Source organism: Vombatus ursinus, unplaced genomic scaffold, assembly GCF_900497805.2.
Source record: "Vombatus ursinus unplaced genomic scaffold, bare-nosed wombat genome assembly UNPS02009205.1, whole genome shotgun sequence".
NCBI classification, from domain to species: Eukaryota; Metazoa; Chordata; class Mammalia; order Diprotodontia; family Vombatidae; genus Vombatus; species Vombatus ursinus.
The window spans coordinates 33,734,317-33,741,138 of record NW_020948983.1 but is presented as its reverse complement, the minus strand read 5'-3'; the positions used below and the strand labels follow the sequence as shown (position 1 = coordinate 33,741,138).

The following is a 6,822-nucleotide window of genomic DNA, read 5'->3' as shown; positions in this document are numbered from 1 at the left end:
TTCGGTCAGGCTTGCAGATTTGATTTCTGATTTACTTTTTTTGTTAGTACCAGAATTTGTTAGCAAACAAATGGGGGTCTGGTGCTTTGACTACTATTTGGACAGAATTGCTGCAGATGGTCCTGAAAGCAAGGGAGAATAATGCTCATAGTGGGACTGTCAGGGTGCTGCAATCCTTTGGAGCAGCTAGGCTTTCTCTTCCCATTGCCCCCTCATTCTCAATAGCACCCCCCCAATACACACACATTCCCAATACAGTAAGCAAAATCTATTTCCACATGCTCCCCCCTCACCCCCCAAAAAAGCAAAGCATTTCCTACAACCTTTTATTGTTAGAAAACTGGGTAAAAGCTACACAATTTTCAGTAAACCAACAGAAATGTCTTTTGTGCATATGAAGGCTGTGTGTGAAGGTCTATGTGCTCTTCTCAGCTAACCAGCAATAATGAAGTCAAAGGGAACCATGGATGCAGACTCAAACCAACCTATCCCTCTCAAGAGCCATGGGCAGTAAGTCATTAACATCTTGCAAGTGTTCTTCCAGGTGACCTTTCCACCTCAGGCCAGAATAGGGTCTGACCCCTACAGGATATTGTTTAAAGACCCTTCTCTATTACGTAACACACAGTGCAGGTTCCACCATTTCCTGTGGGATTGTGGAGTGGCCCACTGGATCTTTGGCAAGATAATTCCTCAGAATTTAAATTCATGGACTCATAGAGGTGCTAAGTGGGTGATGGAGAATGTCTTGGAACCCAGGAAAGCCCTATAGCATAAGAAACCAATGATTTACCTAACCTGCTGTTCACCCAGTAAGAGGCAGAAACTCAAACTCGATGGCTAGGCAATCCTGACTAGCATTCCTACTTTGCAAAGAGAGAAACTACCAGATGAGGCTGGCAGGAGGGCCAGGGGAATAAAGGCAGTGTTCTCGAAAGTTACTGCATTGTCATTTTGGGCCAGACTAATGGAGTCAGCATCACATTGGCAGATAGTTAACAAGCCAGGCATAGTTCCCTCAATGGTCCCACTACATGGCTGCAATTTGGGGATGCAATAGGATTCAGTGTGCTCCTGAGCCCCTCGCAAAAATGAACTATTCTTCTCCCTTAGATCAGTGCCACTGGGTCTGGACAAGCTTCAACATCATTAAAAACAGATTTGTTAAACAGTGACATGAGCTGGAACCAACATCTAAGGAAGTGTCAGATGGTGGTGCTTGCCAGAAGTGAGGGCCTGGAGTGAGGACATCAATGACTTAGGAGGCCTGGCAATTCCTTCTAGTATTCCCTTTATTTGCCTCTTTCCTGGGCATGTGGGAGGGAGTGGGAATCAGACAGCAAATAGGGCAGGGAGGCTCACCTTCACATGTTAGCACTAAGGCCCATCTCCGTCTCAGAGCCACTGTGGCAGAGCCCCACTGGGGGACTTTGGGGAGAGGGGACGAGGTGGCTTGAAGGGAGATTTGGGAGGTGTCTACTCTTGGGCTTGGGACAATACCATCCTAAGGCTGGCATTTTCAACAAGCTTAGCTGCCTCCTTGGTCACAGAATCAGCACTAAATGGTTCTCTTCACACAGCCTGTCTGCATTGGGCCCTTGTCTTCTTTCAGTCATGATGCCCCATCAGCTCTTGGGAGCCTGACAGAGCCAGAACTCCCTGAACACTGAGCATTCAGAAGCTCCCTCCCCATCACCGCCCCCTTCCTGGGTGACCCAATGTGTGTCGCATCTGAAACACATCATCCAAGTTATAAACTTTGAAATGAGGCTTTATAACATTCCTGATTTAGCAGCTTCGGGGGCTAATACTAGTCTGTGCTGTCAATTCAGGCTCAGAAGGAAACAGCAAACCTCAGTGCAAAGCACTGGAGGCCATAGACTCTCCACAGTTCCCCGTCCTCTTTTGGCTCACCTGACTCACTCCTGTCCCTCTACCAAGGATGTTGCTGCCTCTTTCCCCACCATCCTCAAAGGGTTAGTGGGGGCAGGCATGTTGTGTGAAACAGACAAGCAAGTATGTAGTTCTTTGCCATATATGAAATACCACCACCCCCTAACGCTCTCCCTTGGCCTTCATCTCCCCTCAACAATGCAGCTGAAAGGGTCTTTGGTCCCAACAGGTCTCTGTGAAAGCAGATTCTCCTTTCTTGTTCAAAACTCCAGAGGCATTAATTATCCTGTGGGCAGAAGAGCAGCATGCCACTATTTCCTCCCCATGCTGGGTACTGCTCTTGAGCATTCCAATTCAGTCTTCCGGGTGCTGGAGAATTCAGACGGGGAAAGCGTGAGGAGTTGTACTAAGGCTCCCTGAGAGACACAGGGCCCGGTAACCTCCATCATGGTGCAGGTCGCAGCCAAGAGATGGGGCTAAGCATGATGACAGCATCTGGAAAGGAAAAGTCAGAGAGACCTCATTAAATCCCACATCACCAAGATGCTTCCCATTCCACCCTCCAGGGATGTGAAGCCCAGCTTTAGCCAAATGATCTCTGCTAAAAGCTCTAGGGGTAGGGTGAGAGATAATAGAGATAATAATCAGGAGAGAATGGAAGAGTTCTGGTTTAGTTGCTTGGGTTTGCTGTTGTAATCCACGACTTCCCTCATATCTGACAGCTTCTTTCTACTTAAGAGACCTAGTTCAGGGACCTCATACATATCCCAGAACTACTGCAATAGCTAATTGGCCTCCCAGCTTCAAGTTTCTGCCTTCTCCAGTTTGTTCTCTACAAAAAAGTATCTTCTGAAAGTGAAAGTCAAACCATGTTATTCCCCTGCTCATATTGCTATGGCTCCCTATTGCCTCTAGAATAAAATGCAAACTTGTTTATTTGGCTTTTAAAGCCCTTCACATTATGGTCCCAATTTACCTTCCCAACCTCATAAGCCATTATTTCCATGTCTGCACTGTACAGTCCAGCCAAAATGGCCTCCTTGCTATTCCTCACACACATCACTCCATCTCCCATGCCTCTGTACTTGCAGATCCCCACCTCTAGAATGCACTCACTTCCTCCTCTCATAATCATGTTTCCTTCAAGATTCAGTTCAAAAGTCTTCTCCTACAGGAAGCTTTATATCTCATCTTTTGACATCTATCCCATCCTTCAAGGTCTAGATCCTATGCTCTCTCCTTCATGAGATTGGAATTAATTCCTCCCTCCCTCCTTGATCCCTCATGCTCTTTTAGGATTATAGATTTGGAAATGGGAGGAATTTTAGAGGCCATCAAATTTAACCACCTCATTTTACAGATGAGGCAACTGAGAACTAAGGAGCTTAGGTGATTTGCCCAAGGTCACATGGCTACTAAGTGCCTGAGACAGGATTTGAACCCAGGTCTTCCTGACTCTGTGCCCAGTGCTCTATCCATAGCTCCATGTAGCTGTCTACTTATTGTCTAACCTATTGGGGTTATCTGTGTGACCTTATCCTCCAATTATACTGTAAGTCTCTCAAAAGCAGGAATCATGTCCTTTTTTAGCTTTGTATTTTAGCTTTGTATTTTGATTATCTAACACCAAAGTGTGCTTAATGTTTAATCTGAAAGTTTCTTACCACACCAGGACCTTTGCATAGGCTCTTGGAAAGTTGCCCTTCCCTATGTGAAAGTCAGTAGAATACACTGCCCTAAGTATTCATTAAGTCTCTACTGCTCACCAACCCAACCCACATTGGTAAAGGGAGTTCCTCACGTGGATTAAACCATGAATTGAGGTCAGATAAGTAAAATTCCCTGAGGATACAAAGACAACACAACAGAAAAAGAAGGCCATCCTCAAAGAGGCCAATGGTTATCTTCTCTCAAGTCAGAGATTAGCAGGGGTGGGGAACCTGCAGGCTTGAGGTCATAGGTCCTTAAGTGCTGCCTTTTGACTGAATCCAAACTTCAGGCTGCAGGTTCCCCACCCCTGGAAGGGATACGCTTCACTTTGGTAGGCTCTTTGAAAGTGGGATAGAATTTGTTAGCCATCCATTAGAAAGCAGAAACCAAATGCCCTGTGGGAGAACCTAATAAACAACTAATTCCATCCATCTGAGGGTAAAGTTGAATTGGAGCCCAGCCCTCAGAGGCAGGACCCCAGTGATCATGTGGTGAAGAGTCTGGTCAGCAAAACCTCCCAAGCACCATCATTTGACCTTGCTCTCACAGGGTAAAAAAGCAGGTGAAGAAAACAGAGGAGCTGTGACTTCCTTTCAGGACATGGTAGCAAGGAAAAGAGAGTGGATGAAGGGAAGCAAAGAGAGAATGAGAAGGAATGTTTTGAGCTGTAATTCCTTTGTCAGTAACTCAGGAAGAAGAAACAATAGACCTGTAGAGCAGCCAATAGGGCCAGTCACCATTGCTTTATCACTTCTGGGGTAGGGGCTCCTTGTCAAGCACACTAGCCAGCCCTGAGAAGGCTGAGAGACAATGCATTTAAGTCTTAAGCAGCCAAAGCCTGGAAGTTCCTGCCCAACACACAGTGTACTGAATTTTCCTCCCTTAGGAAGACTAATTCTGTTCTGAAAAGGAATTGCTGCTTAGAAAGAAGGGAACTTGTGCATCAAGGTCAAGGGATATGAATTATTGGAAAGGCAACTAGAAACAACTAGCCAAAGTGTGTCTTGAGTTCTCATCAAGGTGTCTCAGAAGCATAATCTGCTCAGATTTTCTTCCATCACCTACCCCTCACCTCCTTGACACTTTCTCTCTTCTTCATAGAAAATTCCCGATCTGAATTCCTTTGAACTTTTCCAAATACTGCCTCATTTATTTTTGTTTCTGGAATTTTTGTTCCATCACTTATCTATCAAATTCCTTCCTATATGAAGGCCCTAGGCCTTGGCCTCAGGATTTCTTGGTTCCTCTCTCAGGAGGGTCCTTCCTACAGCTTTGTCATTGAATCACGGACTACCCAAATTGGGAATGACTTCAGAGGTCATCTAGTACAACACCTGTCTGAGAAGGAATCTCCTACATAACATTTGGTAGCAAAGAGTCATCCCTTAACCATCTCCAATGATAGAGAACTCACTACTCCTTTAGGCAGACTATTTCCCTTTTGGACAACTATAAGCATTAGGGAGTTTTTCTTTACAGAGAGTCCAAATCTTCCTCTCTGCAGCTTCAAATCCTCCTCTCTGTAGACAAACCAAACAAACCTAATCCCTCTTCCACATGACAGACCCTTAAATAGTTGAAAGCAATTATCTATCATGTCCGCCCACCCCCTAAATACTGTCTTCTAAAGGCTAAGTCAGGGGTGGAGAACCTGTGGCCTTGAGGCCACATGTAGCCCTCTAGGTCCTCAAGTGCAGCCCTTTGACCGAATCTAAATATTCCCAGGTCCTCCTGTTGATCCCAATAGTGCATGGTTTCCAATTCCCTTATCATTCTGCTCAGCATCCTCCAGACACTTTCCAATTTGTCAATATTCTTCCTAAAACATAACTCCCTAAATTCATTATTCCAGATCATTTTATTGCTGCCTTTTCTCTGGAAATAATATTTTTGCTCATCAGCCTCAGATAGGGTCTGTTTTTTGGTCTGCTGTGTAACAATATGACACATGTAGAAAGTCCTCTAAAACCCCTATGTCTCCCTCATCCTGCAACTGTGTGGTTGATTCCCTGGAATCAAGTTCAAGATTTAAATTCAGCCTTATGGAATCCCACCTAAGTAGAGTTGATCCATCATCTAACCCAGTGGGGTCAAACTCAAATAAAAGTGGATCTCCTTGGCCACATGTTAACTTAGAAAACCAAAAATTAACATTATTTATATTGTTGCTATTTTTATTTATTTTGTTAAACATTTCCCATTTACAATTTAATCTAGTCTGGCCTCAGGAAATGTGAAGGTCCCACAAGTTTCATACTTCTGGTATAGCCTGTAATAATCTTTTTGAACCCCAATTCTAATATCTAGCACATTGGATGGTCTTCTCAGCTTTGTGCTTAGAGAAGCATACCATCTATGTGTTATCAAAGTCATGTTTAACAGAATGGGGCCAAGGATGCATCCCCTTGTGGCAATCCGTTACAGACATTCCTCCAGCTTGATACTATTTAATCATTAATTAGCACTTTTGGGGGTCCAACTGTTCAACCAAATCAACCTATTACAATCCAGTCAATCTCTCTATTTCATTCACACGGCTATCACAAGAGATCTGGTCAAATGCCCTCCTGAACAATCCATGTATGCAGCATTCCTCTATCTACCAGCCTAATAACCACCTGTCAAAAAATGGAAAGAAAGTTAGCCTGGGGTGACTTGCTCCTGATGACCCCTTGCTGGCTTGTAGTAATTGTTGCTTCGTTTTCTAAATGCCTACAAACCATGTCCTTTAATAATACATTCTAGAATTTTGCTAGGTATCGAAGCCAAGCTTAGCAGCTGTTTTTGAAGAATTCATTTTCTATCCTCTTTCCAAAATCAAGACAAAAATTGCCCATCTACCATTCTGTGACACCTTTTCCATTCTCCATAACTGCTCAAAGATCAGTCTTACAAGCTTTTATGCCTGCAGTTTCAATATCCTACGGTGTAGTTTGCTCAGACTTGGTGGCTTGAACTCATTAAGTATTCTTGTCCCATACTTTCCAGTTTTTAATCCTTCCTTTATTAGGAAGAGATTAGAGTGGCTCATGGTTGGGAAATTGTACAATGATTCCAAACTATGGGATGCTGCAAAAAGTCTATAACAACATTCTTCTTGTGATGATACAGGGGCTTTCTGCTCAGGTACAGCTTGGACTAGATGATTTCTGAAATAATTTCTTATTCTGATATTCTGGGACTGACAGAACTATAGAAAGGAACTCCTGAGAGAGAAAT

The 6,822-nt window shown here is 43.9% G+C and overlaps 1 protein-coding gene across 4 annotated transcripts in view; it reads right to left on the bottom strand.

Moving 5' to 3' along the window:
- Nucleotides 1-312: 312 nt before the first annotated feature.
- Nucleotides 313-6,822, bottom strand: part of KLHL25 (kelch like family member 25) — a 51,654-nt gene continuing 45,144 nt past the window's right edge. For all 4 annotated transcript variants that reach the window (XM_027852208.1, XM_027852206.1, XM_027852207.1 and 1 more), the window contains one exon: nucleotides 313-2,388. The gene's annotated coding sequence lies outside the window, so the exon portion shown is untranslated. The remainder of the gene's footprint in view (nucleotides 2,389-6,822) is intronic.